Here is a 19,293-nt window from a genome sequence, read left to right on the forward strand (position 1 = left end):
GTCTGGAGAATCAGACCTCTGCAACCCTGCTGGCCTCCTCCCTCCCACCTCCTGAACTCACCCTTTCACAAAAACCAAAACAACCATACCCGAAAGATTAACAGGCATATTTAAGAAAGGTGGCACTGCACACAGTGCAACACCACTTTTCTTGCACCATTTAGTGCCCCCCTACTGCCACCATGTGTATGCCGTATTTTAAATGCGGCATGGTGCAGCGTAGGGGGCAATTACGTCATTGATGTACTCTGCAGGAATAGCATGCACATCTAATTCCTCTTCTATGTAGGCATTAAAAGTGGCAATAAAATGATGCAAGGAAATCTGTTAAATTCCCTTTTGCTATGTTTTTGCTCCCCCTAATGAGCAAACGCCCCCTTTGCATATATTATGTCTGGTGCAGGCATAATGTATCGCAAAGTGTTACAAAGTTGTGCAATGCATGCATTGCTCCACTTTGTAAACATGGTGTGGTGTTTTTGGCATTCTAATGCTGCATTAGCGTAAGAAAATTATGGTAATGTGGCATTAGAATGGCGCTGGGCGTCTTAAATATGTCCCTGAGGATGACCTTAAACTTTTTACTGAGGTGCCCACTACCTGAAAGACATGTAAATGTCTACATCTGATCAATCACAAAAAATGATGGCTGCTTGGAAACTAGTATAGACTATAACTAATGGAGTCACCTGAACTAAATGGTGGCAAATCATTTTTTTTCTTGATCAAAAGTAGAAGGGTGTTACCAGTTGAGATCTGGAGTGTGCCCTTTTGTTTGACACTTACAAAAATGTTTCTATGTATAGTCTGTTGACTTACTACTCCAACTTATACTCAAATGTATATTTCAAGAATTCACATATTGCACTGATAAATCAAAATGATCACACAATATGCTCAGTAATACATACATTTTTCAGGCCACATAGTTTAGCTATAGAGCCAACCACAAGGGGTCCTTGGAATCTAGGTGAAGACCACACAGCTCCCGCTCAGAGGGGCATATTTATACTCTGTTTGCGCCGGATTTGCGTGTTTTTTTTTTACGCAAATCCGACGCAAAACTAACTCCATATTTATACTTTGGCGTTAGACGCATCGAGCGTCAAAGTTTATGGAGTTTGCGTCATTTTTTAGCTTGGACACCTTCCTTGCGTTAATGATATGCAAGGGAGGCGTTCCCTACTAAAAAATGACTCCGAGGCATGTACGTCGTATTTATACTCCCGGGCAAAAATGACGCCCGGGAGTGGGCGGGTCAAAAAAAATGACGTCTACCCTCGTTAGCATCATTTTTTAACACCTGCTCAGGGCAGGCGTTAAGGGACCTGTGGGCTCGGAAGGAGCCCACAGGTGCCCTCCCATACCCCCAGGGACACCCCCTGCCACCCTTGCCCACCCCAGAAGGACACCCAAGGATGGAGGGACCCATCCCAGGAAACTTAAGGTAAGTTCAGGTAGGTATTTTTTTTTTTTTTTTTGGGTGGCATAGGGGGGCCTGATTTGTGCCCCCCTACATGCCACTATGCCCAATGACCATGCCCAGGGGACATAAGTCCATAAGGCCATTGGGCAAGGGGGCATGACTCCTGTCTTTGCTAAGACAGGAGTCATTTCAATGGGGGTTGGGAGTGAAAAAAATGACGCAAATCGGGTTGAGGCGAAAAATTTGCCTCAGCCTGACTTGCCCCATTTTTTCACGCCCAAACTCCATTTTCCCCTACGCCGGCGCTGCCTGGTGTAAGTCATTTTTTTTTACGCACACCACTCCGCAGCGCCAGCTAACGTCATTGAATAAATAGGGCGCCCGCATGGTGCTTCAGAATGGCGTTAGCCGGCGTTACATTTTTTGACGCACAACTGCATTGGCGCAGTTGTGCGTCGAAAAGTATAAATATGGGCCAGAGTGCTTTGAAAATAATGGCAAGGTTTCCTGGGGTCATGGATTCAATAATCCAGGAGACTTACTTTATTTTATTTTAATTGTTGCTGTGGGGATGCCGCCACAACATTTAATAAAAAACTCAGTGGTGCCTCTGCCCAGTGCTTTCCAGCTAGTGCCGTAAAGGCACTACTCCGCTCATTATATGTTCCTGCTTTCTATATTTTTTTTTCTTGAGGAGGGGGTATGATGCCCCCATCACCAAGCCTTTGGAAGAACCAAAGGACCCAATCCCTGGGGTCAATACCTATTTTTAAGGGGGATGGGTGTGTGCAACCCTCTGAGGCTTTACATGGTCCAGAGACCCCACCGCAATTTGGGGATGTGGTGGGGTCCCCATCTCCGGGCAATTCATTAGCCCCAGGGAACCAATCCTCCAGGGCCTGATGGCAGAAGTGTACCAGGGAACCCATTCCCAGGGCACTGATCTGTTCCATGCCCGTTAGAGGGTGGGCAGTGGAGCCAGTGGAGATGCAGTCCTTTAAAAAAATAAAGCTGTTTTTGGCCCTAGGGGGCCCCTTCGGAACCCTCCCACGTGGGCCAAGGTATTCAGGGCACTCCTATATGTTTTTTTTACCCTTTTTTAAGGAGAGGGAAATGGAGTAGCCAAGTCCTAAAATGGTATCTACAACATTGTTGTTGTTTTTGTGAAAGCCACTTAGATCGTATCTGTCAGGTCTGTGGATACTCTTCGGCATAAAATGTAAATACATTTTGAATCTTAACTTCTCAAAAACTAAAGAACAGATTTACACTAAATCATAAAATTATGGTTTGTGGATCATGATCTAATTTTCTGTCAATTGTGGTGTAATTCCAATTAGCCAAATTTGCAATATCGCTGTTCAATTGTTCTGTGGAATATGAGTTTTAGGACCCTTCCCAATTTCTTAGCCCCAGCTTTACAGTTAACCCTTAAACGTTCTTGGAAAAAGATGATGTGGAAGAGCCTTTTTTTCCAAACGTTTTGTGAAGTTTTGTGAAATGGCACTAAAGTTATTTCCAAACAAAAATCAATTTTCTATGGAAAAGTGGTCCTAACTATAACTACCCAGTGGGGACTATCACCAGTTAATATAATATATGATATGTCCTGCCCATGCACAATATTTTCATCAATGATATAATTTCAGAATGTTGCAGTGATGTTATCAGTGATCATGTCATGAATGATGTAATATGTAATATGTAGTTATAGTTACATTAGGGCACAACCTATAGTTCCGTAAGGTAACTATGGTGAATTTTTGTGATTTTGTTCATTTTAAACAACATGTTTTGACTGACTTTTTTACCTAACTGTAATATCCCTTTAACATTTGTTTTTTTCAGTTAATTTTTTGGGACCCCCTTTTCTCTTACTTGACTGATCACCCCAAACATTTCAAGGAAGGAGCTGAGGTGAAAAAATATATATTTTTAAAATGTTGGACCTGGCCCTCTCTGCAGGGTCACCCCCAGACTTTTTGCCTTTACCCTCCACTTTGTTTTGCTGACTTCATTTTTGTTGGCTCTAAGACTCTGTGTACTTTACCCCATCTTACCAGGGGTAAAGATGGAGTCGGTGCAGGGGAGGCAGGAAATACCATGACCTTCATAGTCCTTTTGTGCCTATGGCCTGGCCTGGGTCATGTGACTGGGGCTAACAGACAGTTAGACTTAATGAATTCCTCTCAGACAGACACACAATTTAGGGATTAGGTATGCCTCAAGGGGCCATCTGCTGGCATGATGCGGGGGCAGAGCTGAGCACAGCCCACTTTCAACTGAAAAGCCTGTGTTTCATCTTCACACAAGGGCCTTACAACTCCACATTGTCACTGCAGCCAGCTTGGAGCCAGGGCTGACAAGGATATTCCATGCACTTCAAAGCCACTGTGTAGAAGCTTCTCCCAACTTCCAGAACTATGACACCAATGTATAAATGTAGGACCTCAGACACCAGTTCTTCAGTACACTTCTGGACCTGTGGATACTCTGCCATGTGCAAGGACTGCTGTACTGCTGGATGGACTGCTGTTCAATTGTCCTATGGAAAATTTCATGGGGAACATTTGTTTTAGGACCACTCCACCCCCCCCAATTTTCTCTCCCCCAGCTTTACAGTAGATTGGCATCCTGTGTTATCGAGTACAATGGCATGGAGTGGTATAGAGTGGAGTGGCATACATTGGGGTAGAAAGGAGTAAAGTGTCAGAGTAGAGCAAAGCAAAGTGAGGTGCAGTAGCATACAAAGAGTTGCGTACAGTGTTGTGGAGTTTCGGGATAATCTGTGAAGTGGGGGTTGAGAAAAAGGGATGTAAAAAACCATGCATTTCCTATGTTAATTCCCATTGATGCTTTAGATATGCCTGCAGATGAACAGCTGAATGGAATTAGACCAAATCTGGCAGAAGGGTAGCTTTTGGTCCGCAGATGACGCTTTTTGTTGTTTGGTGTAAATCCGTTCAGTACTTTAGGAAAAATTAAAGGAAATCCAAATTTGTATGTCTACAGTTGCAACAACTTTGTGAATACTACCAGGAATTATTGGCAGCCATTTTGGGACTTGCTTCAGCCAAGCCCCCCCAAAAACAATGCAAAAAAAAAAGAAAAGTGGGCAAGGTAGGAATACCCTGAGCTCCTAGCCTTGGTTCAAGGGTCCCCCTGGGACTCCACCAGTGCAAAAAAGCATTTTTTTTAACAATTCACAGCCTCGTTTGTGAATATTCACACATTTCATCATAAATGTAAAAAACACCAGGCGCCATCTCCCGTGCTTGCTTTTAGTTTTGCCCCTGGGTGGCCCAGGTCCTGGGGGCATACTTATTATAATAATTAAGGAGTAGGATGTATAGAGTCCCCCTTCTTGGGCTTTTAAAATGGGACCATCCCCATGGCTACATTTGTAATAAATGCTGGAGGGCTTCGTTGCCCCGCCTAGGCCAAGGGACCACCACCTCTTCATTTACAAATACCTGTAGACACATTTACACCCCCTGGGAATACAGCCACAGAGCCCACGGACGTTGTACGTTACAATTTGAATACCTCTGTCCTAGTGGGACCCACAGGTGCAAAAGGAAGCTGTGACTGCAGAAGTTGAGCTGTAATGTCCTAGTTCACATGATGGGGGCACAACAAGTCAGTGTCAGAAAAAACTGATCTCTAATATCCTAATGCGAGCCGTGTGGGTGGAAGGAGTGAGTGACTGCAGAAGCTGACCTGTAATATTCTTTGTGAGCCATGGTTATAGAAAGAAGGAGTGACTGCAGGTGTTAAGATTTCAATTATATTACCATGGGGTCGGACCTAGGGCCAAACAAAAAGTCCCTTTGGGAGAGAGGTTTCAGCTCATTCTAGATGGTAGGTAGGCAGATAGTGGTATGTAACTAATGGAAAGAAGAGGTCCGCTTTCTCATTGAATGCCTGAAAAAGATAGTACCACGGTGCATTCCTTTTTTTAAAGCTGGATATTCAAAGAGAAATATTTACATGCTACCATCTGAGGCCATCATAAAATTTAATCTCTGATGCTAAATACTATGGGGGTCATTATGACACTGGCGGAAGGCGGTTACCGCCATGGTCATCGCCGCTTCTCCGTTCTGCCCGCCAGGGCGGAGATGACCACCTGGGTCTCCAGACCGGCGGCCGTCACAATACCTCAGACGGTATTTTGACCCGGTTTACCACCGTGGATTTCCAGCGGTAGGAACTGCCATGAAATCCATAGCGGTAAGCACTATCAGTGCCAGGGAATTCATTCCCTGGCACTGATAGGGGTCTCCCCCACCCCCCACCCCCACCCCGACTCCCTCCCTACACCCCCCACCACCCCGCAAAGGTGGCAGGGCCCCCCTCCCCACCCGACCCCCAACATCACATAACTCACACACACACGACATGCACGCAGGCACCACCAACACACACACGCACACACACCGACATACATGCCTACATCCACACACTCAGTCAGACACGCACACCCATATACAGACATACACGTACACATCCATACAGACATACATACAGACATACACGCACTCATTCCCAAAACACGCAACACACCCGCAAGCATACACGCACTCACACACCCCCTCTACATACACAGACGCACACCCCCATGCACCCACACAACACACAACACCCTCCCCACCCCCCTCCCCTAAAGGACGATCGACTTACCTGTTCCGTCGATCGTCCGGGAGGGGACGGGAGCCATGGGGGCTGCTCCGCCGACACCACACCGCCAACAGAACACCGCCGCGCCGAATCACAGGATGTGATTCGCTGGGCGGTGTTCTGTTGGTGTGGGGGTGGAGGTAGAGCAACCTCCACTTCCCTGCCGCCCGCCAGTATGGCTGTTGGCGGCTCTCCGTCCTAAAAAGGACGGAGAGCAGCCAACAGTCATAATACGCCGAGCGGCAAAACCTTGTAAAAAGACCACCGAGGTTGTAATGACCATCTATATGTGTGAAATTTACGTAACTTCTTTTTGCACAGTTATGCAAAGTGTCTGCAAGATTACATAAAATTACTCAAAATTGTACGAAATGGTAATCTGTGATTTAATACTATGTTTTAGCACAACATGCACCCTTGAGTGAATTTCTGATGCACGGACACATCCCACACTACAAAATAGTGTACAACAACCACTCAGATTTTGTTGTTACTGTTCATTCACTGTACATTTATACAATGAATGGCACAATCACAATAAATGTACACCCTGAATGTCTCATAATAGCAAGGTGTAGTGTTGCAATTTTGGGAATTTGCCTAATAAGTGTAACATGAAATTCTCCAAATTATACAGATTATGCTAGAAAAGAGTATATGTGTTGCAATGCCTTTCAGTCCTCAATTTTTTACCGCACTAAACGCCTCCTTTCTAAACATGTTTGTGCACAATTTATCTTAGATTTCAGTCATACTTTGTAGGTTTTCCCTTTTTTGTTCTATATTGTAGGTTTTGCTCTGTGCATTGTTATTTATCATCTGGACAGTTGTGGAGCAATTTCTGTGAGGATCTACTGACTCTGGTACTATTAGTTAGCAATGTATTCCTCCTGATGTCAGCAGGTGGATGTTTGTTGCCTTGCTGATTATTGCTGTCACAAACATCACCAATTTAGATATACACACATCGGTGAATAAGGGCACTCTGGCTACAGCAAGGGGTTAAGCTTTCCTCAGGAAATCTCAAAAGGCATGCATACAAATAATATCACATCCAGTCCTTGACTGGTCAAATAGGTTGTGAGCTATTTGAAGACTATGCTATCAGTATTGATCCATTCTTCCATTCTACAAAAATCCTACTGAACAATGGATTGTTCACTGTATCAAATGCAGTAGATAAGTTAATAAGGACAAGTAGACAAGGACTGCCAGAATGAAGACTGCAAAGTGTGTCATTGACTACCTGAAGCAAGGCAGTTTCAGAGCTATATCCCCGAATGAACCAGTTTGAATCTTATTGAAAAGATCATTGTCAGAGATATGTTTTGTGAATTGTGCTGCACAGCACCTTTCAGTATCATTAGTATGGAAAGGAAGATCTGAGACAGAATGAGAGTTGATGTAGTCCCCACATTAGCTGACACACACTTACATAGATGAGTGATATTACTAATTTTGAGGCCATCTGAAACACTCCTTGTACAAGAAACAGTTTCACTGGTTTGGTATAATAACAGCTAGTAAATCTGGTCATTACCCCAGAGAACTATGGGGGTCATTACAACATTGGTGGTAAATGCCGCTTACCGCCGTGCAGAAGACCGCCAACACACCGCCACGGCAATGGAATTCCACCACAGTTATTACGACCCACAGCTCGGAATCGGCCAAAATATAGACACCCACACAAGTCTGCCACACCAAAGGTCAGTGATAAAAAGGCGATAACAAAACCTCCACCGTCATGCCAACAGGAATACGCCCACACTATCACGACCCACGAATCCACACAGCAGTCTTACAACCGCGGTAAACCATTGGCGGTACACACCACCACGCTCAAAATACACACACATTTACAAAACACAACCACATTGGACAATTCGAAATACACATACACACACCACACCCACACACCCAATACAATATAAAACACACACCCACATCACCCACAAACCCCTACGACAAACATTTAGACGAAGGCCAGAGAGACAGCACAGCAAAGACAACACCAGCATACAGAGGCACACAACACCATCACACATACACATCTATGCACAAAACACCACAGACCCCTAAACATCACCCCACACATCACAACACACACCACCTCACATATCACCTACACCACCCCATGGCACCGCAAAGACACCCCAGGTTTTCAGACGAGGAGCTCAGGGCCATGGTGGAGGAAATCATCCGAGTAGAGCCACAGCTATTCGGATCACAGGTGCAGCACACCACCATAGCTAGAAAGATGGAGCTATGACGCAGAATCGTGGACAGGGTCAACGAAGTGGGACAGCACCCAAGAACACAGGATGACATCAGGAAGAGGTGCAACGACCTATGGGGGAAGGTGCGTTCCGTGGTCTCAAGACACCACATCGCGGCTCAGAGGACTGGCGGCGGACCCCCACCTCCTCCCCACAACTAACAACATGGGAGGAGCAGGTCTTGGCTATACTGCATCCTGAGGGCCTCTCAGGAGTAGCTGGAGGAATGGACTCAGGTAAGTCAAATCTTAACTACTTTATCCCCCCACCCTACCAGCATGCTATCACATACCCCCACCCTCACCCCCATCACTCCAACTCCTCACATATGTCCCACTATCACAAACCACACATCCCCACACCAAGCCCTGCATGCAACAGTAAAGCATGGACACCCATCACCAATGCATGGCCACTACACATACCCACACAGACCCCTAAACAATGAGCACACAAGGTCCTACACAGGAATGCAAGCAAAGCACTGGGGTACAGGGTCACCCACCCATTGCACACCATGGAACACACAGATGCAATAATCATGCGTTTACACCCCTGCAGGACCCCTATCCAACGTCACCGGACAGGATTTTCCAGACATGTCCACTCCTCCCACTGAAGAGGCCCACAGTGATGACAGCAGCTCTGTCCAACTGGATCTAGATGACCAGACCGGCCCATCTGGGACCTCGGGACAGTCGGTTCCACTCACACTGGCACAAGCCACCACAGAGCTTCCCCCCTCAGGAAACACCAGCACAGCACCCACCCAGCGGGCCCATACCTCTGTCCCCAGGACACGTCAAGCAGCTGTGTGTCCACCACTACAGGGAACTCAGGCAAACCCACCACCCCAACAACAACAGGGACCTGGGGGGAGTGTAGTGGGCACACGGTTCAGAGGACAGATGCCCAGGAACACAGGGGAACTGGGAGGACTGCTGTGAGACAGGGGGAGGACAGGCCCAGGGAACCCACTCTCCACGAGGCCCTCTCCACCATCATGGGAGCCTACCACCATTCCCAGGAGACGATGGCAATGGTACTGGCCAAGTTTCAGGAGACCCAGCGGCTGCAGAAGGAACAGTATTTGGGGTTCAGGGAGGAACTCAAAACCATCAATACCACCCTGGGCACCATTGTAGGGGTGCTGAAGGAACTCGTGAACACCAGGAGGGACACTGTGGCACAACAAGGAGCCCCTGACACTAGCCTGGATGGTGAACTGCCCACCGCCTCCGCCAGCGCTAGTGGACAGGAGGCACCGCAACAGGACCATGACACCAGCACCCCACCCCCTGCAGATGGAGAACCACCCGCAAGCGGTCCCTGAGATCCAGGACAAAGACAGAGAACAATGCCAAGACCCCCGCCAAGAAATGAGACCACCCTGATTGTCATCCTTCTGTCCGACTTTGTCACCCTGTCCATCCTTAAACTTCCATTGCTCCACTTCCTATGCCCCTTTGGACAACACACCTGTGAGACTAATAGACTGGACTCTGCCATGGACATTTTTTCCACCTTCGCCCCTGACCATTTTACAACCCCCTCCACTATTTAGCACTTAAATAAACACCCTTAAATCACAAAACTACCTGGAGTCAGTCTGTGCTTTCACAAATGTGCATTTGCAATAACTGAGGGAAATAGCATTGTCCATTATGTTGTCTACATACCTATGTCACACTGCTCTAGTCCATGAGGTAACATAGCAGAGGTCACACAGTGGGACCCACATCTGTGAAATCGAAAGGGAAAGTGACAAATCAGGGTCCGTACACTGGGTGAAAGTGACAGACAGATGAGAGGTAGAACAAGTGTATCAGATGTAGGAGGCAGTGATGTCTTCTTACCTGTGTCTCACTGGAAGTATTGATGAATCACGGTGTTTCTGTTGTCGATATCCTCTTCTTCTGCCTCCTCTTCTTCACTGTCCACAGGCTCCACAGCTGCCACAACACCTCCTTCTGGACCATCCTCCTGCAGAAAAGGCACCTGTCGTGGCAATGCGAAGTTGTGCAGCATACAACAGGCCACGATGATCTGGCACACCTTCTTTGGTGAGTAGAATAGGGATCACCTGTGATATGGAGGCACCTGAACGTGGCCTTCAGGAGGCCGAAGGTCCTCTCTATAACCATCCTAGTTCACCCATGTGCCTCATTGTACCGTTCCTCTGCCCTTGTCCTGGGATTCCTAGCTGGGGTCAGTAGCCATGACAGGTTGGGGTAGCCAGAGTCACCTGCAAATGTCGAGGGACAACTGTTAGACACACACTAACCCTTAGGGACAACCCCAGACCCAGACAAATATTTACACTGTATAGGGTCCATGTCCTCACCTAATAGCCACACACGGTGCCTCTGAAGTTGCCCCATCACATAAGGAATTGCGCAATTCCTCAGAATGTAAGCATCATCCACTGAGCCAGGAAACTTGGCATTCACATGGGAGATGTACTGGTCAGCCAAACACACCATCAGCACATTCATCGAATGGTAACTCTTCTGGTTTCTGTACACCTGTTCACTCCTGCGGGGGGGACCAAGGCCACATGTGTCCCATCAATGGCACCTATGATGTTGGGGATATGTCCCAAAGGATAGAAGCCACCTTTCACTGTGGGCAAATCCTCCACCTGAGGGAAAACGATGTAGCTGCGCATGTGTTTCAGCAGGGCAGACAACACTCTGGACAACACTTTGGAGAACATAGGCTGGGACATCCCTGATGCTATGGCCACTGTAGTTTGAAAAGACCCACTTACCAGGAAATAGAGTACTGACAGGACCTACACTAGAGGGGGGATAACTGTGGGATGGCGGATAGCTGACATCAGGTCTGGCTCCAACTGGACACACAGTTCATCGATTGTGGCACGGTCAAGTCTGTAGGTGACAATTACATGTCGCTCTTCCACTGTCGACAGGTCCACCAGTGGTCTGTACACCGGAGGATGTCGCCATCTCCTCACCTGCCCCAGTGGACGTGCTCTGTGGATGAGAACAGCGAGCAGAGGGTCAACCAACACTGAGGTACGAAAACACAACTTTATTCCACACATTTGTCAATCCGCTATGTGCCTGTTTTAGTGTGTGTGCAAGGCCTAGATATATGTGACACATTTACAATTAATAGAATGTGGCCCCCTGAAATGGCGGCTGCCTGACCTGTAAGGTGGGACAAGGGGATATGAGGTAACAGCGCTGGCGTTGTACACCGTCGCGGTAGGCGGTCGAAAACCGCGGCGCTATCCTGCATTGGCTAACATTGGACCCTATGGGTCCCAGGAGCCAATGACGATGTACGCCGGCGGTGACGGTATGCACCACCACGGACGTGACCGCCATTTTCTCTCTGTTCACTCACTTGATACCTGATCTTCTACAGGAGAGGACCTACACTGCAAGTGCTGCTGTGACCTCAGTCTGGAAGCGACAGTGGCTCAAGTGTCTGGGGAAAGGGCCTCTGCCTTCACATCGGAGGAGTTGGACAAACTAGTGGATGGGGTCCTCCCGCAGTACACGCTTCTCTACGGTCCTCCAGACAAACAGGTGAGTACACTGTGAGCATGCTGTGTGGGCAATGCCTGTTTGGAGTGGTGTGGATGGGAGATGGTGGGGGTAATGAGGTGTGCAAGAAACGACCGTGAGTGTATGTGCGTCGTGGCAAGGGAAGGAACGTGGGCCAATGACTGTGACGGTCCGGACGGTTATATCTTCTCCTTTTCCCCTGTACTATTCCTGTAGGTCAGCGCCCACCAGAAGAAGGATATTTGGCGTGCCTTCGCCAAGGAAGTCCGGACCCTGGGGGTCCACCACAGACGGAGCACCCACTGCTGGAAAAGATGGGAGGACATTCGCCACTGGAGCAAGAAGACGGCGGAGGCCCAGCTGGGGATGGTCTCCCAATGTGAGAGGGGTGCCCGTCGCACCATGACCCCCCTGATGTTCCGGATCCTGGCGGTGGCGTATCCGGAGTTGGATGGGCGCTTGAGGGCATCACAGCAGTCACAAGGGGGTGAGTACAGTCACATTCATCTGATTCAGCGCGCATGGGAGGTGTCTGGGTGGGGGAGGTGGGCTATGGATACCCCTAGGCCAGGGTGAGTTTTGTAGGCAAGGTCCCTTCGTAAGGCAGGCTGAGTGGCACCCCACCCCACCAGTGTTAAGAGCCATCTACCCCTAGTCAGGCTCCTGTGACTTCCATGTGTGCAGCAATCGGGCATAGGCCTTGTACCCCATGGCCCTGTGATTAATTAGGGAACTCTAAGTGCATGGCGTGGTGCAGAGGGCTGCTGTGTCTGTAGTGTCCGCTAGCGGGAGCGGTATTGCATGCATTGAACATGTCTTTCTACTTTCTTTCCCCCCTTTTTGTGGTCTCCCTGTTCTTGTGTGTATTAGCATCATCAGGCAGAGGAGCAGTGCCGCAGGAGCAGGAGGGAGGTGCATCCCACATGGCCCTGGAGGGCGACACTACGGACTCCGAATTCACCAGTGTGACGGAGGGTGAGAGGTGCTCCACGGCTGGGACAGGAGCTGAGACCAGCGACACCGACTCCTCCTCTTATGGGATCTCCCTTGTGGTGGCGGGCCCCACTGTACCCACCGAATCTACAGGTACAGCTGCCACCCCCCCTACCAAGCAGACACTGAAAATCGCAACTGCACACGTCGCACCCCTTCCACTCCGCCGGCTCCATTCGGATCCGGCATACTCATGGAAGGGGGTTTCCCGCTGGGCTGGCGGGCGGCCTTCTGGCGGTCGCCCGCCAGCCCAGCGGGAAACTCAGAATGACCACTGCGGTCTTCTGACCGCGGTACGGTCTTCTGGCGGTTCCCGTTTGGCTGGCGGCGCCCGCCGCCAGCCAAACTCGGAATCACCCCCATGTGTGGCCAGGGCCTATAAATCAAATGCTGCCAGTGGGCCTACAGCAGTGGTTGTGCCACTCACATGAGTAGCCCTGTAAACATGTCTCAGACCCGTCATTGCAGTGTCTTTGTGTGTAGTTTTGTACTGCCATTTTGACCTGGCAAGTGCACCGACTTACCAGGTCCAAACTTTCCCTTTTTATACGTGTAAATAAATAAATAATATATAGATCTAGGATTTTTAAAGCGTGGCAAATTGACCATGAGGGTCTCTCAAGGCGCTGAATTTTAGGCATGGGGATATTAAGTGATTTGCCCAATCACAAGAGTATCGAGCCTGGATCTCCCAACTCGGAGGTTGGCAGTGCAGGCCGTTATGCCACATCTTCTCCCTATATAAGTCACCCTAAGGAGGCCCAAAGCAGACACATGGGCAGGTAGCAATGTATTTAAAAGGTAGGACATGTACTGGTGTGTTTTACATGTCCTGATAGTGAAATACCGCTAAATTCGGTTTTCACTATTGCAATGCCTGTCTCTCCCATAGGATAACATGGGGATTGCCTTGAGATGTCTTTTAAGTGCAGTTTCCCATTGGAAGCAGATAGACATATGGAGTCTGTGGTCTCTGAACTCACAGTTCAGAAATACATCTTTTGGTGATGTTGGATTTTTATTGTAAGTTTAAAAATGCCACTCTTAGAAAGTGGGCATTTCCTTGCTTAACCATTCTGTGCCTCTGGCTGGCTGTGGAATACACATCTGGGTCAGATTGACAGTTGGGCTGTTTGTGAATTCACTCTAGAGAGTCACACAAAGGGAGCTGAGTTGTGTCCTGTATATCCTGATGAGTCTTCCTGGGCTAGAGTGGAGGGAGGAGCTGATACTTTCCCCTGAATAGAGCTGTGCCTCTATTCACACAAAACAGTCTCCCACCCCTAGAGTGTGTCTGGGGCTGGGACAGGGAGAGGCAGGGTCTTGTATGGTACAAAGATTTTCCTTTGAAGTTTGCCTACTTCAAGTCAGAAATTAGTATAAGAGTTGGGCTGCTGACCCTACAACTTTGGAACATTCCTGGATTGAGGGCATTCTGCGAGAAATAAGAGCTGGATTTTTGAGGGGGACCGGCCACTCTACCTGTTGCTTTGTTGTGTTTTCCTGCTGCTGCTGCTTCTGCTCTGGGAGTGAAAGGACTGGAATTTGCTTTCTATATCCTGCTTTCCAAGATTCTACAAGGGCTTGAACTGAGCTTGTCTCCTGTTGTAAAGTCTTGGAGACATCAAAGACTTTATCTGCTAGTGCCTGGGTTCTTCTACTAAGAGTCCTGACTTGCCAAGTGGTGCCAAATCCAGTCCCTTGGAAGTGGAAGCTGATAACCTGAGTAAAAATGCACTGGAGCCGCTGGGGCAGTAAAATCGATGCAGCGCCTGCACCACAGCTGAAAAATTGACTCAGTGCCTGTCTCGTGGCTGAGAAATTGACTCATTGCCTGGTTCAGTGTGGATCCATTGTTGCTGTGCGTCTGGATTTTCCATGCATCGTCCCTGGACATCAAATCTTCTCCATCACCGCACGGACCCGAGGATGAGTGTCCGGAAATGAATGCATTGTTCTCCTGCGGGGAAAAAAACAATGCATCTCCAACACCGCAGGGAAAGAATTGACATACTCCTCACTTGCAAGTAAGGAATTGATGTGTCACTTGCTTTTCTGATAAATCACCACCCTTGCGGATTTATTTTTTAAGCATACCAGGTACTTTGTGCTAAACCAATGTAAAGCACTCTTTACACTTTAAAAAAATAATATCTATTCTTGTTGTTCTTATTGGCTATTTGTTTAAGTGGTGTGGAGTCCTTTTGAGATGTTTTCACTGTGGTACTGTGAGTGTATGTTCAACAATTTTACACATTGCATCTGAGATAAGCCTGACTGCTTGTGCTAGGTGTGTGACTCCCTTACTCTGAATAGAGACAAAGTCCCTACTCCGACAGGGTGTAAACTGACTGCCAGCTAGAGACCCCATTTCCGAAAGATCAGGCGAGGCAGAGAGTTACAATCACTATGCTCTTGGAGTAGACATTGGGTTAGGCAGGAGCCTGTAGTATATCTAGAGCCACATACATCACATTGGGACTGTTCATCTTCTTCACCATGTTTGTAATGCTGATTACTTCGCTTTGTGTCATCTGTCTGATTATCACAGCTCACTCTTTATATGCTAGATTGTTTCAAGTGATGTATTGAAAAGTTATCTCACATCATTTGTCTTTCCTTGGGGTGCAAGAGTACGAAAGGTTATGATCTGTTTCTGCAGCTTTCCTCAGGTGTCGGAGTGTCATGTTCAGATTGCCATAGTCACCTTTTACCCCAGTGGGTTTGGAGGTTTGGGTGAGGCACTGTGAGCTAGCAGGGAGGTTTGTCAGCAGTTACTAACTGTGCTGGTAGATTCAGACTCCCATACTTTGCCATTCTACTGTCCTAAATACACAGTCCTTTTACCAGCGTAGGAAACACATAACAAGGTGCCAAGGTCAGGTACTTATTTATTGATTTCCTGAGTAGTTTTCTCTTGTATGCCTAAGGTGCCCTATTCACCTATAAACGGAGACATCCGTGGTGTTAGGGAAACTACAAAATGTCCAGGTAGTACATATATTAGTCTGTAGGTTGTTCAAGCTTGAACACTTAAAATTAAACCCCAATTGGTGCTTCCAACTTTGAATTCCGCCTCTTAAAAATGATAAGCAATACCACTGACCTGGTCAGTGAACTGCTCTGTGATGGACTTTTTCCCTTATGCGGGTCATTCCCAATCTTTTTGCCTCCTGCTTCCTATTTTTTCTGACCTGTTGTTGGCTTTAGAACTCTGAGCACTTTGCCACTGCTAACCAGTGCTAAAGTGCATATGCTCTCTGTGTAAATTGTATTGTTGATTGATTTATCCATGATTGGCAAATGAAGCATACAATACTGAAACAGTTTACTTGTGGGTCAGTTTTCCTGTAGTTCATAATAACTCAAGTACATTTCATACATACACTGTGTCTAATCCACCTGCTCAATATAGAGCATACAACTATTTAGAAATACCTCTAATATATCAGGAGCACTCTGCCACATGTTGTCGGATAGTTTAGATTGTGTCTCTTTAGCAGTAATGGGGCCACATGGCTGCTCCACATCAGATTTTCAAAATTTACAGGTAGCAGAGATCTGCTCCCATTATATAATAAGACTATATAGACGTCTAACAAAGTTAGTACTGCCTACACTTCATATCCAGATATGCAAAATGTATATGTAGCAGATATCTACTCCCAATATATAATAATATAGTAAGACTATATCACGTTTAAAAAAAGTCTGGGGGCAGACCAAATAAACCACCGCTTACAGGTAATCCTGAAAAGGATAATGCCAAACAAACACAGGAGTATTATAAAAAATGCAGGGACAAACAAAAATGTAATAGAGATAAAACTAGATCATGGGGAGAATCTCTGCAGCCGGAGAGCTCTCCTACTGAGAACATTGCTTCGGAACAAGATGTGGACAGTGACTCTGCTCAACAGTGCATCAGAGGTCACAATAGTTCACCAGAATCGTCAAGAGTTTCTGGATGTGACAGCAAGTAACAACTATTTAAAAGTCAAAATTCCAGTCAGGTGAGTCACCTCTCCAGACCGAGTCTATAAATTAAACATTTAAATTAAGGGGGGACATAATGTGTACAATTAAAGTAATTTTCTGGGAAAGATAAACACTAAGCTATTATGTTCTCTTGACAGAAAGAAGATTGTGCCCTGAGTTTGTTAGAACTCTGCCACAGGAGGAAGATGTGATTATACCATCTTTCTCAGTTCTTGTTCCAGACCAAGTAAATCAAACGTATGCTGCTGACCGGGCTCTTCCACAAGCCGCAGCATTATACTGCAACCAGCCTGGGATTCCCCCTTTCATGTAATATCCATGTGTTTTGCACAATCAAGTATGTATTTTCTGCCAAAATTAAAAAATGCTAATAAGGATTGCAGTTTTTATGGTATTTGGATGTTGCAATTCTGCACACTTCCCAAGGAAGTGTGGGGCCAGACTCCTTCTCTCATTAGAAAGCTCATTGTTGGAAAGTGGACTATTGTCAAGGGCAGGTAAGTACCTACACTTAACAATAGGCCACTAACCTCCACTTAGGTCTCAATAAATTAAACCCAGTTCAACCCATGGTAGCTTGGCAACGAGCAACAAGGCTTAACGTGGGAGACAGGTGTGTAAAGCACTTACAAATCACAAAACAGTAAATAAGTAAAACACAAAAGACAATACAAAATCAACACCAATTTATAAAAAAATATTATTTATTTTTTATCTTTAAAATTACATCCAAATGTTTAAAATCTGATAAGGGAACTGGAGATATGAAGTTTTAAAGAATGAATGTTTTCTAGCAAATAGAAGCTACTAGCGCTCAAAGGGTTAAAAAAAGGTCACACTGGAAAGGGACAAAGTCCAGAGTTCAGGCCACCCACGAGGTAACACTGTCACACTTACTTTAGAAGTGTTTCTTGATTCAGGAAAGTGGTCCACAGCACCAGCCAAGGTTTCAGAGGCTCTAGTTTGCCTCTTGGGGTCTGGGACTACAACTCCCATAATGCACCTCTTCAACCTATGGAGTTGCTCCAAACGTCTCCAAACTTCTGGATCTTTACCCAGGGTCCTTGAAGTGTCCACAACTTGATCCAAGGTTCCAGAAGGTGTGAGTTGCTCTTTAAGAGCTGGGACTACAATTCCCAGAATGCACCTGGTCAGAATCCTCAAATGGCCACTGGACGCTGGCCAGCTGGGGTCTGTTTGCAGGACTTGATGCAGGGGACTCTGGGCAGCTCCTTTCTACTTGTAACAAACAGGGAGTCCCTTTTTGAAGCAGTAGAAGACAGGTAAAGTCCTTTTAGTAGTGAAGCCCAAGTGTGCAGCTGGTGCAGCACTTCAGAGTGCAGTGTCCAGGTGCAGCTCCTTGGTCCAGCAGGGCAGTCCTTCTTCTTCTTTGTCTTGTTCCTTGTAGGGATCTGGTAGGGATATGAGGTGTGGGTGCAGCTGTGCCATATTTATCCTTGCTCCTGGGTGAAAAACTGTGTGGTCCTGGTTCTCCAACAGATGCAGGGTTCTTGACCCTGTGATGACTTTCTGAGACTTTCTGAGAAGTGTGGGAAAAATCAATCCCAGGGTGCAACCTTCTTCAAAAATCCAACATGTCTGAAACTGATTTTTGGAGGTTACATCTGGCTGAGCCCACCCACTAGTGTGGCTAAAAATCCTAAGCACCACCCTTTCCTGCCTTTTCCTAATCTAACCAAGAGCGCACCTAGTTGTCTGGGGTTGCAGGATGGGAGGGAGGTGCTGGATTGCTTCAAATGTCCTTCCCTGCCTTTGAAGACCCGTTTGGCACCCTTCCCCCTTCCTGCTTCCCCATCTGCCGAGCCAGTTCTCCTCCCCCAAGCACATCTTTTGTGCTCAGCCCAGGCCACTTCACACCTCATCAATGCAGCCTGTCCAGGCTGCCAGAGGCTAGCCAATCAGAGAAGGGCACTACAGAGTTGAAGTTGCAACTTTTTAGGTATAGTTTAAAACTCTTTACCTGAACTAGTTATATTAAATCCAACAATTGAAAGTTGTGGGATTTATTATAACAATTAATTTGATACCAAACTCGATGTATCTGAGACTTCAGTGGACTTTGTTAATAAAATAAAGTCTACCCATTTTAGCCTATGGAGGTCATTCACTACAGTGAGGGAAAAATGAATGTGGCTGTTTTATCTCACCAGGGCTTATAAAACAATTATAGTCACACAGCACTGTTGGAAAATGGGTTATTGGTAGGGCAGGTAGGTACCTACACCTAGCAGCAAGCCACTAACCTCCACCTAGGTACAGTTAGGTCTCAGTAAATTAATCCCAGCTCAACCCTTGGTAGCTTGGCAACGAGCAAAGTGTAAAGCATTCAAATATCACAAAACAGTAATTAAATAAAACA

The 19,293-nt window shown here is 46.8% G+C and overlaps 1 protein-coding gene across 1 annotated transcript in view; it reads right to left on the reverse strand.

Annotated features, from left to right (window-relative positions):
• LOC138257349 (uncharacterized) overlaps positions 1-19,293 on the reverse strand; it is a 160,609-nt gene that overhangs the window by 38,122 nt on the left and 103,194 nt on the right. The gene's annotated exons all lie outside the window — the stretch shown is intronic.

This window comes from Pleurodeles waltl, chromosome 1_2 (genome assembly GCF_031143425.1).
Source record: "Pleurodeles waltl isolate 20211129_DDA chromosome 1_2, aPleWal1.hap1.20221129, whole genome shotgun sequence".
In the NCBI taxonomy this organism is placed as follows: Eukaryota; Metazoa; Chordata; class Amphibia; order Caudata; family Salamandridae; genus Pleurodeles; species Pleurodeles waltl.